Below are 19,110 nucleotides of genomic sequence, written 5' to 3'. Positions count from 1 at the left end.
TATAGCGAATATCTGAACGAAGGAACCATAACCACAACGAAAGTCAAGAAAAGCGAGTAGTCATTAAAAAAAATCCATTTAATTCTGCATGAATCATTTGGACAGACACGTGGAATTGGGAGAAATTAAAGTGTTCGTATTTTTATATAAGCCAATGGATTGTACATAACTCTTCTGGGCAGAAATGTTAAACCGAGAAATTAATGTGGTTCCAAACATAATTCGGAAATTTTGCTGGAGTTTTAATTTTGCCTTCATTCTTTATACGCTGTATACTGTGAAAAAACAACATTTCGTCTATAGTTGTTACTCACATTTTAATATGTAAGCAGTATCAACTATAAAAAAGTAATTCTCCTAGTAGTTGCCAAAGTTGCCACGGTTTTAGCAGCACTAAGCGATGTTTCATATGCGATGGTGGAATACTGTGTTTGTTTATTCTCTCAATAGACATGGTATTAGTTCTGGGTATGTCTGGCATGATTACTATAGCTATTTCCATATTGCCTAAGAGTGATACAAAAAGTAGCTGAAAGTGGCAAAAGCACTCACTACTTTCAGTTGCTTAAAATTCTGGTAAATGTGACTTGCATGTTATTGTTTTTTCACAGTATACAACATATGAAGAAAAACAATGACATGTGTTATAACAGGTCAGTACATTATAATCATCAGCAATAACTTATTTCTGAAGAGCAAAAGTGTCTGTGCTGATCTACAGCATGAACGCAAAATTAAAATTCCAGCAACATTCGGAATTATCTTTGGAACCACATTAATTTCTCAAAAAAAAAAAAAAAATGGCTCTTAGCACTATGGGACTTAACATCTCAGGTCATCAGTCCCCTAGAACTTAGAACGACTTAAACCTAACTAACCTAAGGACATCACACACATTCATGCCCGAAGCAGGATTCGAACCTGCAAGCGTAGCGATTAATTTCTCAGTTTAACGTTTCTGTCCAGAAGAATTATGTACAATCCATTGACTTTAATAAAAATACGAAACACTTTAATTTCTCTCTATTTCACGTTTCTATCCAGATGATTTATGCACCATTAATCGTAATTTTTTTAATGACTAGACGCTATGTTTGACTTTTGTTATTGTTTTGGTTCCTTCGTTCAGAGATTCATTACATTAAGAAAAACACAATAAAATCAAAAACTGTTGAGATTACAGATTAATAAGTACTTCAACTGGGATGAGCATACCACACAACTGCTGTCACTTCGTATGTACACATGTATTTACACTTAGCATTCACGTTACCGTGCAACCTCTGTGATACAACTGCAAAGATCGACATACGTACTCATGTAGTTGATTTAGGTTTATTTACGCCATGATGACGTAGCGATACGTCAGTATGACATAGAGCTCTCCTCACCTAGCGTGAGATGAATACTACCCAGTGTAGGGGAATACCAAGGAGGCTAAGGCGTGAAATTTGGACTGAGGAGGGAGACATGCTGGGGTAGTCCGTGCAATGGTGCAAAGTTATTGCATCGGGGTGGTACAGTCGTTAGCACATCTCCCCTGTGAGCAGCAGATTCGCTTTCGATTCCCGGCCTTTGTTACAAATTTTCATTCATCGTTTCAGTCTGCATATATACTTCATAGTACACATGCGTTTGAAATGTAAATATTTCCACATATGTCCGTTTTTAACAGAATTCAGATTTCACCCTGGCCTACCCTAACAATAAATGCAGTACTGTCTCAACAAGTTACACGTTACAATTTACTGAAAATCTTGTCTGTTAAGTGGGTGCTCCACGTGCATAATCGCATTTGAATACAAAACTTCACTCGTTCCGAATTACCCCGTTAATCTTGGCAGTACTGTATAAATCGCTTTCCCTACTCTTCATCCGTACCAACCGAAGCGCTGTAAACTTGACATTTAAGATGAATTCAGACAGGAAAATTCAGAAGATTGGGGTCGGACCATCTTGGAGCCTAATGTAGAGGTCCTTCATCCCTCTTGAACTTTAGTGGTACTTCAGGTGTCCTTTTAGCAGCAAAATCTTCTGTGGCCCATCATGTATGTATCACATTCTCTAAACATGGTCCATGGTTGAAATCGGCGCTTAACTTAGAGAGGACTTGGTCGAAAAGTTTACAGTTCAAAAAAGAATGTTTACAGTCTAAGACACTACGATGTCAGTAGTGGATAATACCAACATACTCCGTTATCTCGTAAACGGTTCATTCGTGAACCTATTTTTAAGGGTATTTTTTTGCTTCTACCATCGTATTCATCCACCCTGCCTGTTTTTTATATTAATTTTTCAAATGTTTGTGAAATCTTATGGGACTTAACTGCTAAGGTCATCAGTCCCTAAGCTTACATACCACTTAACCTAAATTACCCTAAGAACAAACACACACACCCATACCCGAGGGAGGATTCGAAACTCCGCCGGGACGAGCCGCACAGTCCATGAATTAATTGTGATACACCCTATATATAGGAGGAAAATACATTTCAGAATTTATGCGGCATGAAGATCATCGTGTTACATACACACGGAAACTCAAAAAGTTAGTTACATTAAAGAGCAGCAATACAGAGGACGTGCAGCCTTAAACTAAACTTAAGAAATAAGGAGCGTAATATAACTGCCTAGGCTTCCGCTGCCAGAGTCAGTCGACATAAAAGTTTTCTGGGTCTTGACACGGTACCATACCCAGAAAAGTTTTATGTCGAAGGAGCGTAATATGTACATAACATGTGAAAGTTACAAGACGTGGGGCAAGCGCCGCGGTAAGAAGCAACGATGTCAAATCCATACATATTATAGAAATGGATGTACGTATGTATCTCCCCCTAAACATCGGGCTTATTTTAGGCGAACGTAGTACACGTATCACTTGCTGTCCTGAAACTATCACTGGAGAGCTGAAACCACCCATCTGTCAAAGGGGTGTGAGTTGCGGTGAAAAAATAGTGTATCCCACGACTCGAGAATAACCATACTTTCGTCTTCCAGTATTTGAAAATGAGAGCACTTAGAGGCTTGCAACAAACTTTACTCATAATTTCAAACCCTTACGAAGCTTTTTCTCGCTGATGACCCCCATTAAATGAGGGAAGGAAAAGGGTTTATCGAGTACTACATTTTCGCTGTTCACGCGGTAAAACTGCCACATGAAGCGTGACGTTTTAATTTACTACTTCTTTACTACTAATTCTATTCGTAACACATTTCGCAGACAGTATACACATACACTATGTGATCAAACGTATCCGGACAACCTCAAATACATACGTTTTTCATATGAGGTGCATTGTGCTGCCATCTACTGCCAGGTACTCCATATCAGCGACCTCAGTAGTAGTTACACATCGTGAGAGAGCAGAATGGGACGATCCGCGGAACTCATGGACTTCGAACGTGGTCAGGTGACTGGGTGTCACTCGTGTCATACGTCTGTACGCAAGATTTATGCACTCATAAACATCCCTAGGTCCTCTGTCTCCGATGTGGTAGTGAGCTGGAAACATGAAGGGACACGAACAGCACAAAAGCATAAAGGTCGACTACGTCTGTTGACTGAAAGCCGACTGTTGAAGAGGGTCGTAATGTGTAGTAGGGAGACATCTATCCAGACCACCGCTCAGGAATTCCAACCTGCATCAGTATCCAACTGCAAGTACTATGACAGTTAGGTGTGGGGGGGGGGGAGAAAAGTTGGATTTCATGGGAGCCACACATCACGCCAGTAAATGCCAAACGACGCCTCGCTTCGTATAAGGAGCGTAAACATTGGACTATTGAACAGTGGGAAAACGTTGAGTGGAATCACGAATCACGGTGCACAATGTGGCGAGCCGATGGCAGGGTGTTTGTATGGCGAATGGTCGGTGAACATCTGCAGATGTGTGTAGTGGAAACAGTAAAATTTGGAGGCGGTGGTGTTATGGTGTGGTCGTGTTTTTCATGGAGGGGCTTACACAACTTGTTTTGAGTGGCACTATCACAGCACAGGCCTACATCGATGGTTTAAGCACCATCTTGCTTCCCACTGTCGAAGAGCAATTCGGGGATGGCGGTTGCATCTTTCAAAACAATCGAGCACCTGTTCGTAATGCACGGCCCGTGGCGGAGTGGTTATACGACAACATCCTTGTAATGGGTTGGCCTGCACAGAGTCCTGACCTGAGTCCTACAGAACACCTTTGCGATGTTTTGAACACCGACTTCTTGCCAGGCCTCACCGGCCGACATCGATACCTCTCCTCAGTGTAGCACTCCGTGAAGAACGGGCTGCCATTCCTCAAGAATCCTTCCAGCACCTGACTGAACCTATGCCTGCGAGAGTGGAAGCTGTCATTAAGGCTAAGGGTGGGCCAACATCATAATGAATTCCAGCATTACCGATGGAGCGCGCCACGAACTTGTAAGTCATTTTCATCCTGGTGTCCGGATACTTTTGACCACATAATGTACGACGCGTACTGAGATGCGTGAAAAACAGCCGCATTACGCATGACGTTTTAATTTATTACTTCTTTGTTACTATATCTATTAGCAACGTATTTTGCGAACACTATCCACATATATCACTGAATGTATCTCGAAAAGTATATCATTGTACGACACATAATTCAGGACATATGGCGTCATAAACACTGAGATAAGCATCATGCGTCACTTCATAATCTATTACTTCTTTAATAGCAACTCTATTCACATTACATTTCGCAGGCGATAGTTCCATATATCGGTGGATGCACTTGCAAAATTATATCATTGTACATTAAATACACTGGTGTCCAAAATTAAAGCAACAAACTGCTATTTTCCGTCCTGTATGTAATTCACGATATAATCATACAAACTGCCAACAGACGTCGCCGGTCGGTGTAGCCGTGCGGTTCTAGGCGCTTCAGTCTGGAACCGCGTGACCGCTACGGTCGCAGGTTCGACTCTTGCCTCGGGCATGGATCTGTGTGATGTCCTTAGGTTAGTTAGGTTTACGTAGTTCTAAGTTCTAGGGGACTGATGACCACAGATGTTAAGTCCCATAGTGCTCAGAGCCATTTGAACCATTTGAACAGACGTCCGTACGATCGTGTTGTGCACAGAAGATGGCATTCCGGTCAACGGACAACCACGTCAATGATGACTTTAAGGCATCTGCTGAACGGTATAGTGTTTGCCTGGCAGTCCCACATCCACAATCGCTGTGTACACATTCGCAGACGGTGCAGTATGACACGGATAAGATGCCTGCCAGACTCTCTGAGATGGTGGGCCTGAAGAAGAATGGAAGTAGGACAGTTGCCAACTCATGTGGCCCGCTGGCTTCATGTGATTCCTTCTGTTGTTTTTCGGATGTGGCAACAGTTTATAGAGACCGGAATTGTATACCGAAGACCAGGCAGGGTCGACCACGTGTGACATCCGAAAGAGAGGACCACTATTTGGCTGTAAGGGCTCGACAGTACCGCTTTAGTACTCCACGGCAACTCGCATCTGACCTCTCTCATCCACTGGACGTGTTGTATCGAGACAAACGCTGTACAGAACGCTTCGACAGTGGCATTTATTGTGGGAAACCAGCTGTATGCGTACCTTTGATGCGTCTTCACAGACGGAAACGTCTAGAGTGGAGTCGTTAACATGTCATCTGGACGGTCACAGATGACTCCTGACTTGGCCTGAAGAGTGATTCTCGACGGATTCGCATCTGGAGGGAACGTGGTTTACGGTTTCAGGACCCAAAGATTGTGGGAAGGCGCCGATATCGAGGAGGATCCCTGATTGTGTGAGCAGGGATTATGTTGACTACTCGCAAAACTCTTCATGAGATTGTGTGGGGGGAAATGACAGGGTTTATCTACTGTCAGATATCGTGAAGAGATCTTGGGACTCATTTGAGGCTGTTGCGAGGTGCTGTGGATCCAGACTTTGTGCTGATGGACGATAATGCTCGACCTCACAGAGCGTGAGTCGTTGATGTTTTCTTGGAAACGGAAGACACCGCGGTCTGCTCGCTCTCTCTGCTTGAATCCCATTGAGCGTGGTTGGCACGCGCTAGGGAGGCGGCTTGCATGACGTCAGCATCCACTAACCACTCTCAAAGGCTTGCGAGCGGCTCTGTGGAAAGAATGGGCGTTATCGCCTCAACATGAGATTTATGACATCATTCACAGCTTGCCCCGCCGTTTTCAGGCCTGTTTTGATGCCAGAGGTGGCCACACCCCATACTGAGCACATTAACCAGTTGTCGGAATGTGTGTGCAAATCCGTTAGGTTGGAAAAAACGAAGAACTTGTGGTCTACTGTTATACATGTTGCAGGTTTTTGTGTTCCGTGTTCTTTACATTGTTTCTACTTTACTACCACTTTTTTATACTGTTTTATGTTAAAATAAACTCAACCTTGAATAATTTTCGTTTGTTGCTTTAATTTTGGACACTAATGTACTTCAGGAGATACAATGTCATAAACACTGTGCTGCGATAAAATGAAACTGCAAGGCGAAATTCGCTAGACAGAGATGAAATATTTGTATAAATAAGCGTGCAATACATTAAATATGTTGAAGTATTTTTGATATGTGCGCACGCAAGCAAAGGTACTGATAAAAAACTCATCCAAAACCCCTGATGCGATTTTAATCAAATTTGGTACATATATTTGTTACAGCCTTGGATGAGATACTGTAGGGTTAATAACCACCTGTCTTCTGTTTGAGGGAGAGTAATAACGCGGAGATTAAGCGGAGACGAGAAGATCAACAGACAGCGAAGGGCCGGATGCACAGGCAGGAAGACTAATAGACACACATAGATAGAGGAGGAGGAAACTGAGAGTAATAGGGAAGAGGCAAGTTTTTAAGGAGGTGGAGCAGATTGACTGAGAGAGGGGGACAGAGAGAGAAACAGGAGGAGATGGACACAAAATGGGTGTGGAGGAGGTGGACGGAAAGAGGATGTGGTGGAGATGGACTAATAGAAGACTGCAAGAAATACATACTACGGCAACATCTGCTACTCACGCTAGTCATTAATAAGCGAATCTTTACGATGAGTAATGAAATGTCAGAAAGTGCAGTCATTAGTTAGGTTCATACATTAGACAGTTACACATAATAATCATTTTAGTAAAATGTGTGCCGTTTTGTGGCATGTTGTCGTTGACGCAAGCCTTGTGATCTTTTACTCCGTACGGTGGCGCTTCCTGTGTACCGAAGCCGAAGTGCGGAGCGGTCGCGAATGGAGTCGCTTGTGAGCCTATGAACAGGAAGCACCTGACGTAATAGTAAAGTGACTGCGTTCTTTGGCAGTGTGAGCTCGTAGTGTTAGTGTACTATACATGAAGTGGGGATGCGCGGTAGTGTGACTATTTACGGCAGTACTTGCAGTAGGCAGTTGGTTCATCTCTCCTGGAATTTGGATCAGCGCCCGGCGCTGTGGATGTTCCAGACTAAGCTTCTAAACGAAGACTTGGCATATCTGTCTGAGAATACTCAAATTTACAGGAGGAAATACGTTGTAGATAGATGCGCTCTACTCAGCGAAATATATAAGCAAGCGGCACGCTCTCAGTATTGTCTTCCGTGGAGTCCTAAGCTGTAGACTGTGTTTCGGGGGTCCACATTTACACCTACATCTACATCTACATCTACATCTACATCTACATCTACATAGTTCCTCTGCAAGCCACAGTACGGGGCGTGGTGCAGGGCACCCTGTACCACTACCAGTCATTTTCTTTCCTGCCCCACTCGCAAACAGAGCGACGGAAGAACGACTGCCAATTTCCCTCCGTATGAGCCCTAATTTATCGTATCTTATTTTCGTGGTCGTTTCGCTTCTGAATTGCTGCGATGTCCTCCTTCAATCCGACCTGGTTCAGCGCCCAGACACTTGAGAAATATTCAAGAATAGGTCGCACAAGCGTACTATACGTGGCGTCAATTAAACATGAGTACACGTTCCTAAAATTCTCCCAATAAACCGAAGTCGACTGTTTACTTTCCTTACCACAGACCTCACACGCCTCACAGTCCTCACATTCTCGTTCAACTTCATATCGCTGTGTAAAGTTGCGTCCAGCTATTTATACGACGTGACTGTGTCAAGCAGTACACTGCTGATGCTGTATCCGAACAACGGGTCAACGTCTCATAGCTTGTGCACTTGTAACTGCCCCTATCTTCCGAGGATTCTAGATTCCTGATCGGATCGCATTCGTCCCTGTTCCGACTTGGTTGTAATTACGGGGTGACAATTATTGAACTATATGAAATAAAATCGTCATAACTTCTGAACAGTTTGCGTTAGGACATTTAAACTGAACTCTTGGCCGCGGGGCATGATGCAAATTAGTACAATCTGGTTTAATGACGAAGCCGAATTTCATTTGGATGGGTTCGTCAATAAGCAAAATTGACGCATTTGGGCGAATTAGAATCCGCATTTCTCTATTGAGTAGTCTCTTCACCCTCAACTCCTCAACGGGGTGATTGTGTGGTGTGCAATGTCCAGTCATGGAATAATCGGTGCAATATTCTTTGATGGCACGGTGACTACCGAACGGTACGTGAAGGTTTTGCAAGATGATTGCATCCCCTTTATCCAAAGTGACCCTGATTTCGACAAGATGTTCAAAATGGTTTAAATGGCTCTGAGCACTATGAGACTTAACATCTGAGGTCATCAGTGCCCTAGAACGTAGAACTACATAAACCTAACTAACCTAAGGACAGCACACACATCCATGCCCGAGGCAGGATTCGAACCTGAGATGGTAGCAGTCACGCGGTTACGGACTGAAGTGCTTAGAACCGCTCAGCCACCGCAGCCGGCTCGACAAGATGTGGTTCATGCAAGACGGATCTCAACCCCATCGAAGCAGGAGACTGTTTGATGTCCTGGAGGAGCACTTTGGGGACCGCATTCTGTCTCTAGGGTACCCAGAGGTCACTGGTATGAGCCTCGACTGGCCGCCATTTCTCCGGATTTAACCACACGTGACTCCTTTTTGTGGGACTATATTAAACACAAGGTGTACGGCAATAGCTCCAAAACGGTTGCTGATCTGAAAAGAGCGATTTAGGAGGTCAACGACAGCATCGGTATTCCGACATTTCAACGGGTCATGCAGAATTTTGCTATTCGTCTGCCCCACATCATCGCCAATGATGGTAGGCATATCGAACATGTCATAAGCTAAATAGGAATATCTGTAATGACGCTTACATGTTGAATAAAGTGTGTGCACGCCGTAGTTTGAAACTAATTTACGTTTTCATCATACATAGTTCAGTAACTTTCACTCTGTGTTACGGACGCAACTAAGTAGGCACTTCGGTCAGTGCTGATGAGGCTTGTTGCTGTTGTGGGTGTGGTACGTGAATTGAACGTGGCCCGTTAGTAACTTACCTAAAATTCTGAGCACAGGGGTGAACAGGAAGTGTTACATTGTTCTTCAGTCTTTAATCTAAACAGGTACTTGTTGTTCTTTTAATATATGTGACAGGTTATATGATATATAACGTCGTCTTGGGGGTTTGAATGTTAGGAGCCGTTCCACATGGTAGTTATGTTACGTAGTGTTAATTTGTTTTCCTTCCCTGTGCTAGTTAAACTTTAAACTCTGAGCTAGAAGATTCGTGTTTAAAATCATGCCATCCTACACATACTCATCATTCTATGAAGTATCATTTGGTTGGCCGTTTTTCATTAAAACTCTGATACCGTGGTATGCTAATAAGAAGTGAATTAATTACATTGGTAGAAATAATTTTATTGTCATGGGTGTGAAGGCCTAGTGGGTCTACGAACTATAAATTTGGTCTTGTCCAAATCTATTATGACTTATTTTGCAGATCATCAAAGTATCCGTTGTATATAACGTTTTGTTACTGGCTACTAACCGACCCAAAGTAATGACTGACTGTAACCGGTGAAGGAACGTTCTTTCAAATGAATGAAATAAGCCATTCATTGTAGACCGTCCAATGCTTAATTACTGTGGCAAACAATGATTCAAATTTTGATTCTTTTGCCATTGTAATATTTTTGATTAATAAATGTTACGCCGTCATGCTGAATTTTATTAACACAATTATGACTACCAGTACCGACCCGTGATACAAATGGTTAAAGAAAATGTCTTGCAATGGCAAACGTCTGAACACAAGAAAGGACTGTCAATTAATTACATGGAAAAACGAACAGGCATGATGAAAGTGATAGAATTAACGTAAAACATGCCTAGAAGTACAAAATATAATAAATGAAATTAAGATGAGGGGGTGACTGGTGAAGATGACGTTAGCACTTATCTCACTGTCCATTAACACGCGGTAGCGAGAGGTCGGGCATTGTGCACGCAGTCCGTCAGCTAACGGTGCACTGTGAAACACTCAATTTTTAAAGATTTACAGTAACAGAGTACACTAAGGTGATATTTAAACATAGTGCGATTCCCATTATAAGCTTCCACCCTACCCTATAACCAGCTTGACGGTGATTACGACATCAGCATGCCCGCACCTTTCAACAAGAGCCGGTTGTTTCTGGGAGAACCTAAGTTTGTGGACTGTCCACGTCACTGGAAAAGAATGCTTGCACAAAATGCATAATAACCGCTAACGACTGTCTTTTGCAGGATTATAGGTGATACTCTGTACACGAACGTTATAAGGGCCATTGAGCGAACAAAGCTTCTATAAGAGGTGCCAGTTTGGGTTGAAGAGAAACCTCTTTGTATGAAACACAGGTCTCTTTTCACAAATGATATCTTGGGAATGGTAGATGATGGTGAGCAGGTAGATCTACTCTCAAAGATTTCCGAAAGGCTTTAGTCACTCTGTCACATTGTTGACCATGATGACCCAAGACTGATCGTAGGGAGTATCTTCAAAAATATTTGATTAGTTCGGAGAACTTTTGGCTTATAGAATTTGTTAGCAATAGTCTTTCTTACGTCTTGTGCAAGTGGTGCTCTGGAGTTCGTAAATATTGAAAATATGTCAAAGTCTTTCTTATACATGGTGGTCCAGTGATCGTGACCGGGCCAAATATCTCACGAAATCGCTTTGTGATAGATGGCGCTGTAATAGTCACAAACATTTGGCTCACAATCTTAGACGAACAGCTGGTTCAAAATGGTTCAAATGGCTCCGAGCACTATGGGACTCAACTGCTGAGGTCATTAGTCCCCTAGAACTTAGAACTAGTTAAACCTAACTAACCGAAGGACATCACAAACATCCATGCCCGAGGCAGGATTCGAACCTGCGACCGTAGCGGTCTTGCGTTTCCAGACTGCAGCGCCTTTAACCGCACGGCCACTTCGGCCGGCGAACAGCTGGTAGCAGGTAGGTTTTTTAAATTAAAATACAGAACGTAGGTCGGCTTGAACATTTTATTTCGGTTGTTCCAATGTGATACATGCATCTTTGTGAACTTACCATTTCTAATAACGCATGCTGTTACAGCGTGATTACCTGTAAATACCGCATTAATGCAATAAATGCTCAAAATGGTGTCCGTCAACCTCAATGCATTTAGCAGTACGTGTAACGACATTCTTCTCAATAGCGAGTAGTTCGCCTTCCGTAATGTTCGCACATGCATTGACAATGCGCTGACGCATGTTGTCAGACGTTACCGGTGGATCATGATAGCAAATATCCTTCAACTTTCCCCACAGAAAGAAATCCGGGGACGTCAGATCCGGTGAACGTGCGGGCCATGGTATGGTGCTTCGACGACCAATCCACCTGTCATGAAATATGCTACTCAATACCGCTTCAACCGCACGTGAGATATGTGCCGGACATCCATGATGTTGGAAGTACATCGCCGTTCTGTCATGCAGTGAAACATCTTGTAGTAACATCGGTAGAACATTACGTACGAAATCAGCATACATTGCACCATTTAGATTGCCATCGTTAAAGTGGCGACCAATTATCCTTCCTCCCGTAATTCCGTACCATACATTAACCCGCCAAGGTCGCTGATGTTCCACTTGTCGCAACCATCGTGGATTTTCCGTTGCCCAATAGTGCATATTATGCCAGTTTACGTTACCGCTGTTGGTGAATGACGCTTCGTCGCCAAACAGAACGCGTGCAAAAAATCTGTCATCGTCCAGTAATTTCTCTTGTGCCCAGTGGCAGAACTGTACACGACGTTCAAAGTCATCGCCATGCAATTCCTGGTGAATAGAAATACGGTACGGGCGCAATCGATGTTGATGTAGCATTCTCAACACTGACGTTTCTGATATTCTCGATTCTCGCGCAAGTTGTCTGCTACTGATGTGCGGATTAGCCGCGACAGCAGCTAAAACACCAACTTGGGCATCATCATTTCTTGCAGGTCGTGGTTAACGTTTCACATGTGGCTGAGCACTTCCTGTTTCCTTAAATAACATAACTATCCGGCGAACGATCCGCACACTTGGATGATGTCGACCAGGATACCGAGCAGCATACATCGCACACGCCCGTTGAGTGTTTTGATCACAATAGCCATACATCAACGCGATATCGACCATTTCCGCAATTGGTAAATGGTCCATTTTAACACGGGTAATGTATCATGAAGCAAATACCGTCCGCATTGACAGAATATTACGTGATATCACGTACTCATACGTTTGTAACTATTACAGTGCCATCTGTTACAAAGCGAAGAAAGTGGTCCAACTTAAACATTCATATTTCTTTACGTACTACACAAATATGTAATAAAGAATGGGGGTTCCTATTTTAAAAAAAAACGCGTTGGACCTAAGGCAGCGCCATCTAGCGGGCCAACCATAGCGCCATCTGGTTTCCCCCTTCAAGGTAGACGAGTTTCGTTCTTTGTAGTTTATTTATTTGATGTTTATTTCGTGAGATATTTGGCCCGATCACTATCAATGGACCACCCTGTATATATGTCAAGAACTAATGCAGATATCTTAAAGGAAGTCATTTCTCCTACATAACGATCTTCTTATTTTAAAATAAAAGTTTAATTTGACTATTTATCAGTTAGCTAGTTTCGCTGGATATTATAAAGTTAAATCATAATAAAAATTATAATCAGAGACCGGAAGTTTGATAGATTGGCTTTTTAAAGCTGTTAATTGTATCTTCAATTTGACCATGAATCTGTACGATTTACATTTTTGTGGATAAAACACCGCCGTTTTTTTCTGATTATAATGCTAACAGCATATTATGAGGTACACAAAATTTTTGGTAAAAAGGAACGTATTATGGCGTCCCTGTCAAACTAATTAACTCTCACCGCATTTGATTTTATAATGTTAAACTTACCATGTGAATTTCCAGTGCAGTGGTTTAGCTAATATATTTCATATGCTGTTACGGTGTAAAAGCAGGCATAAGGGTTGCTCATATCCAGTATTACATATAGATTTATCGTCTATGATAGTTTTATATGTACCTACTATGGTTGTGGTAACCCTTATGAAATAATGAAGCAATTAACTGCAGTATTTATTTCAAAATAAAAGTACAGCGTACGCAGGAAAATGACTTCCTTTAGGAATCTGTTGTGTTGGACGAAGAACATAAGAAATAGAGAATTTCTCAGAAAGGCTCAGCAGCACTCTCATGTTATTCGCGGAGGATGCTCTTACCTACGGGGAAGTATCGTCGCTGGAAGTGTAGAACGATTTTGACAGTATTTCCTATTGGTACTGAATGAGAGCTATTTTTAATGCAGGGTGAATGCTCATAAAATATCAGAAAGACATCCATAGTATCCGATAACAAGAATCCTATCACATCGTTCAAGTACTTCAGTGTAATAATTTGAAGCGTTGCGATATGAAATGGTACGAACGAGTCTAATCGGCAGTAGAGATGACTTATATTTGTCGAAAGTGGTTGTAAGTAAACCGCACCCAAGACGGCAGTGCAACATTTTCTAGAGCACTGCCCTTGTGCTTGAAATTTTCTCAAGTGGGCATGACAGTAGATATCAATCGAATTTAGAGAAGCACTGCTGGGAGCCTGTCAGACCAGTATGAATGTTGACATACACGTAGACTGAAAATGACGTCACGGAACATTAACGTTGTTGCATGTCTTGGTTCCTCGATAAAGATAAAGGACTTAACTTTTACCTTTCCTTTCAATGAGAACGTTATGAGTAAGTGTAGCCCATCTCCCCATCACAATCTGATTTAAATTTTATTTGGCTGCACCTACTCTCGTGAGAAGAACTTGTGCTTTTTTATTTGTTCCTTTGTTAGCTAACATTGTTACGTTGCACCATGGCTCTAATTCTTAAGATAGGGAATTTAATAATTCTAAAGCGTCTACCGTGCCAACTGTTTAGCGATTCTGTTACGTGTGGTACGTTTTGGTATAAATCTCTACTCTCAAAATACACGGTATGTTTTTTCTGAATATAGATTTGCTTCAGTTTTTTACACAGCACAAAGCGAAACGAGACAACTGTTAAGTTAGCGAAAGTGATTTTGTGTATGACAGATCGTAAAAATTAAGCGTTGGGAGAAAACCTGAAGAAGAAATTGTTAATATTTGTAATTACTGTGGAATTGTGCCTCTGGTCGTCTCAGTACATGTCATCGGCAAAGGTTTGGGGCTAGCACTACAGCGCTGTTTGAGCACACTCTCTTCTCGACGTACTTTTTGTTTAACGATGAGTTTTTTGAACAGTCCCACGGTGTCAAGATGTTGGATTTATTTATCTCCTCCCGTTGTCATTTTTTTCATGGAATATTCTGAGGAGCGAGTAGTTTTCTCAGCTGTTTTAAAACCGACAGCATTTTGGCGGTGCGTTGATAACATTTGTATAGTTGGCCTCATGAGTTGCACGGTCTCCGCGAGTTCCTTCAACTTCTTAACTCTATGCATGAAAATTTAAAATGCACTGTGGGGATAAAGAAAGAGGGTTGCGGGTCGTTTTTAGAAATCTTGATGCGACGTAGAAGTGATGGCACGCTTGGGCATTCGGTGTTTAGGAAGTCCACTCATACGGATCTTTATTTACAAGCTGCTGGTTTCCACAATCCAGGACAAACGAAGAGCGTTCTGAAGACATCAGTCCATCGAGACAGTGGGATCTCAAATGCCGACAGTCTAGAAAAGGAACTAAAATAAGTGCAAACCGTGTTTCTGAATCATGGATATGCGTCTCAGCAAATACAGAGAGCGCAATGGACGTGCAAACGATAGAACAAAGAAGATAATGAGGCCTTCAAAACGACTGCTTATCTAACTTATATTGGCAATGTTTCAGAGAAAATAGTCAGAATATTAAGAAGATACGAAGTCAAAGTAATCATTTGTCCTTCTCCCAAAATGTCGGCGCTTTTGGGCTCTGTGAAATACGACAGAGACAAGTCGGGTGTTTACAGGATTCCGGGTGAATGCGGCAAATCTTGTGTGGGGCAAACGAAGCACACCGTGCTGGATCGTATTGCAGAACATGAACGACATACTCGGCTCCTTCAAGCGAATAAGTCCGCTATCGCCGAGCTTCGTATTTCCACTGGTCATTTCATGAAATATAATGAAACAAAAATTGTGGCCCATAAGTTAAACTTTTGATCACCATCATCAATGAATCAAATCAGGGGAAATACGACTAGCCGGCCAAGGTGGCCGAGCGGTTCTAGGTGCTACAGTCTGGAACCGCGCGACCGCTACGGTCGCAGGTTCGAATCCTGCCTCGGCCATGGATATGTGTGATGTCCTTAGGTTAGTTAGGTTTAAGTAGTTCTAAGTTCTAGGGGACTAATGACCTTAGGAGTTAAGTCCCATAGTGCTCAGAGCCATTTGAACCATTTTTTGAAATACGACTGCCCGAGTCTCTTATCAATCTAGACGGTAGCTTTCAACAAAATTCTGCATGGAACACTGTCATAGAAAATCTTCGTGCTCTGTATAGCCGGCGTCGTTCTCCGATTTTGTCGTGTGCAGGCAATCGAAATGACATCGATGCGGCTAGCTTTCACCACGGAGGGAGCTCGTCGCAGAGCACAACTTGCAGCAGAAGCGCATGCACTCAAGTTGCGCATGTGTATCGCCAACTGAGAGCACCTCGCATGTGCCAGCGACGTCTAAATATACGTGAGTTCACAGTATTTTCATCAGCATTCACCTGATGATATCCAGAAGACTCCGTGCCGAAATACCGTGGCAGGAAGAAATTTTATGGAACGGTTACTTACCTTCATTCTGTCTTTGCATATTTCTCGCCTGCGTCGACGGAAAGCCTCCGTCTTTGTATCCAAACACGACGGAAGTTAACTTTCACGTAATGTGCTCCACAAATGAAATTTCTTTTGAGAATCAACTGGTTCCGTATAGTTTTTTATTATGTCCTACGTCCATGGATGTTCTTGAGCTGAAATAACTTCCTTTCTTACATTTCGGGCATGCAGCCGAGAAAATACTGACTCTTCAATTATTATTTCGGCCGTATATTGTCCGGCAATCCTCAGAGTGAGTCGCGGGACTGACGACGAGATGCCAAACGGGGGCCTGACATGCTCCACCGGGGCGGTAAGGCGCATGCGGGTCACAGATGCTGGTCGACGGCGAAGTTGTCACGCGCCACCTGTAGCGAAAGTGTTCTGACATTCGATTCACTTATCGATGAATATTCGGCGGCGGTAACACCTTGACAACTTCCCTGCAATTTAACTACACCAAGAGCCGGATTACATGGCTTATCCAAATTAAATCATTGTTTCTATTTATTAAGTCATCCGTTAATCTAATTTCCATGGCTTCCTTGAAAACAGAGTCGCAAAAGGAAGGGGTGGATGTTAAAATTTTCACTTCATTGAATGCCGCGTGGGATTAGCCGAGCGGTCTCAGGCGCTGCAGTCATCGACTGTGCGGCTGGTCCCGGCGGAGGTTCGAGTCCTCCCTTGGGCATGGGTGTGTGTGTTTGTCCTTAGGATAATTTAGGTTAAGTAGTGTGTAATCTTAAAGATTGATGACCTTAGCAGTTAAGTCCCACAAGATTTCACACACATTTGAACATTTGTACTTCATTGTAGTTCATCGAATGACCGCAGGATAGACTAGGGCTGCATCAAGCCTTTCTTCCGATGGCCAACTAAAACAATAAGACACAGCATGAATGTAACAGATGAGAAGCGAATAATACAAGATAGGGCTAGATACAGGTTGATGAGCGGAAAGGGAAGAGAAGAGTTTGGTGGCGTAATTGTGTGCGTAAATTTCTCATCAGCTATTTTCTATCATGGCAGTTGACTTTACCTGTACATCTAGATTAGTACTACTGTTCTGCTGCATACAAAGGTGTTCCTTGTAGATATTGTATTCACTCATTCCATTCACATGACCGTTGTAGATTGTACAACAAGAGACGGAAAAATTTTCAGAAGTAGCTTTCTATTGACTTTTCGAGAAATCTTAAGAGTCATATTGATGCTGACGGTTTATCATTTCTAAGATATCGATATTTTTGATACATGAAAGAGAATTGTTCTCATCCTAAAAAAAGTTGTTGGTCTTCAACAAAAATCTGATTTATGAAATATTTGACACTACTGGTTTACACACGTTTTGCCAAGTTTTTAAAACTTTTTATCAATAATATTGTAAATATTTTAATTGTTTTTAAAAATAAGCGATTGATAATGTTTGTTCATTACAATGAGCCTGTAGTAATATAGATTATTAACATACACACATATGGCAACAATGGATATGCTTTATCTGATGTATTTCACACCTCTGTGCCTTGCTGATAGAGTTATGGCTTTTATTTTAGTGTATTTAGTGTTCCATGGGAATGTCTTTTCTGTGAGTGTTTTAAATGGCAAGATGGCAATTGGTGCCACACGTAGAGGCTTTATAATTGAGATATTCAATGATCTGAAGATGGCAATACAACATTGCTGTAACTAGCAATCACAGTATATATTAACTGCCATCTGGGCAATAAAACTTCTATTTTGACAGGTATATTACAAGTAGATATCACACAGAAAGAACCTCTAAATTTAAATCAGTATTTTGAAATCAACAAAATAACCATTTTTAGTATTCTCTTGGTATCTTAGTTCAATGTTGCCTCAAACGTATGTAGTTGTAAAGTTGAGGCATTTTAAATAATAACAAAAATCATGAAACTTCCTGACAGATTAAAACTGTGTGCCGGACCGAAACTCGAACTCGGGACCTTTGCCTTTCGCGGGCAAGTGCTCTACCAACTGAGCTACCCAAGCACGACTTACGCCGCGTCCTCACAGCTTTACGTCCGCCAGTACCTCATCTCCTACCTTCCAACCTTCTTTCAGGAGTGCTAGTTCTGCAAGGTTCGCAGGAGAGCTTCCGTAAAGTTTGGAAGGTAGGAGACGAGGTACTGGCGGACGTAAAGCTCGGAGGAAGGGGCGTGAGTCGTGCTTGGGTAGCTCAGTTGGCAGTCTGCCTTTGGCAGTGACACAGTGCGGACCGTGTTGCCTGCTGGCCGCGCTGTGGTGCGCGCGCCTGTTTGTTTACGCCGGAGCAGCTTCGCGTGTGCGGTGTTGTGAGTCTAGAACAAGATGGCACACTCGTACAGAAAAACGACCTTGAAGTTCAGTTTTGCGAACGACTATACACGACCAAAGGCACACGAGATCGAACGTTTCTTAAGAGAAGAGGTAAAAATACACTCCTGGAAATGGAAAAAAGAACACATTGACGCCGGTGTGTCAGACCCACCATACTTGCTCCGGACACTGCGAGAGGGCTGTACAAGCAATGATCACACGCACGGCACAGCGGACACACCAGGAACCGCGGTGTTGGCCGTCGAATGGCGCTAGCTGCGCAGCATTTGTGCACCGCCGCCGTCAGTGTCAGCCAGTTTGCCGTGGCATACGGAGCTCCATCGCAGTCTTTAACACTGGTAGCATGCCGCGACAGCGTGGACGTGAACCGTATGTGCAGTTGACGGACTTTGAGCGAGGGCGTATAGTGGGCATGCGGAAGGCCGGGTGGACGTACCGCCGAATTGCTCAACACGTGGGGCGTGAGGTCTCCACAGTACGTCGATGTTGTCGCCAGTGGTCGGCGGAAGGTGCACGTGCCCGTCGACCTGGGACCGGACCGCAGCGACGCACGGA

This window comes from Schistocerca piceifrons, chromosome X (assembly GCF_021461385.2).
Source record: "Schistocerca piceifrons isolate TAMUIC-IGC-003096 chromosome X, iqSchPice1.1, whole genome shotgun sequence".
In the NCBI taxonomy this organism is placed as follows: Eukaryota; Metazoa; Arthropoda; class Insecta; order Orthoptera; family Acrididae; genus Schistocerca; species Schistocerca piceifrons.
Note: the sequence above shows the minus strand (reverse complement) of the source record.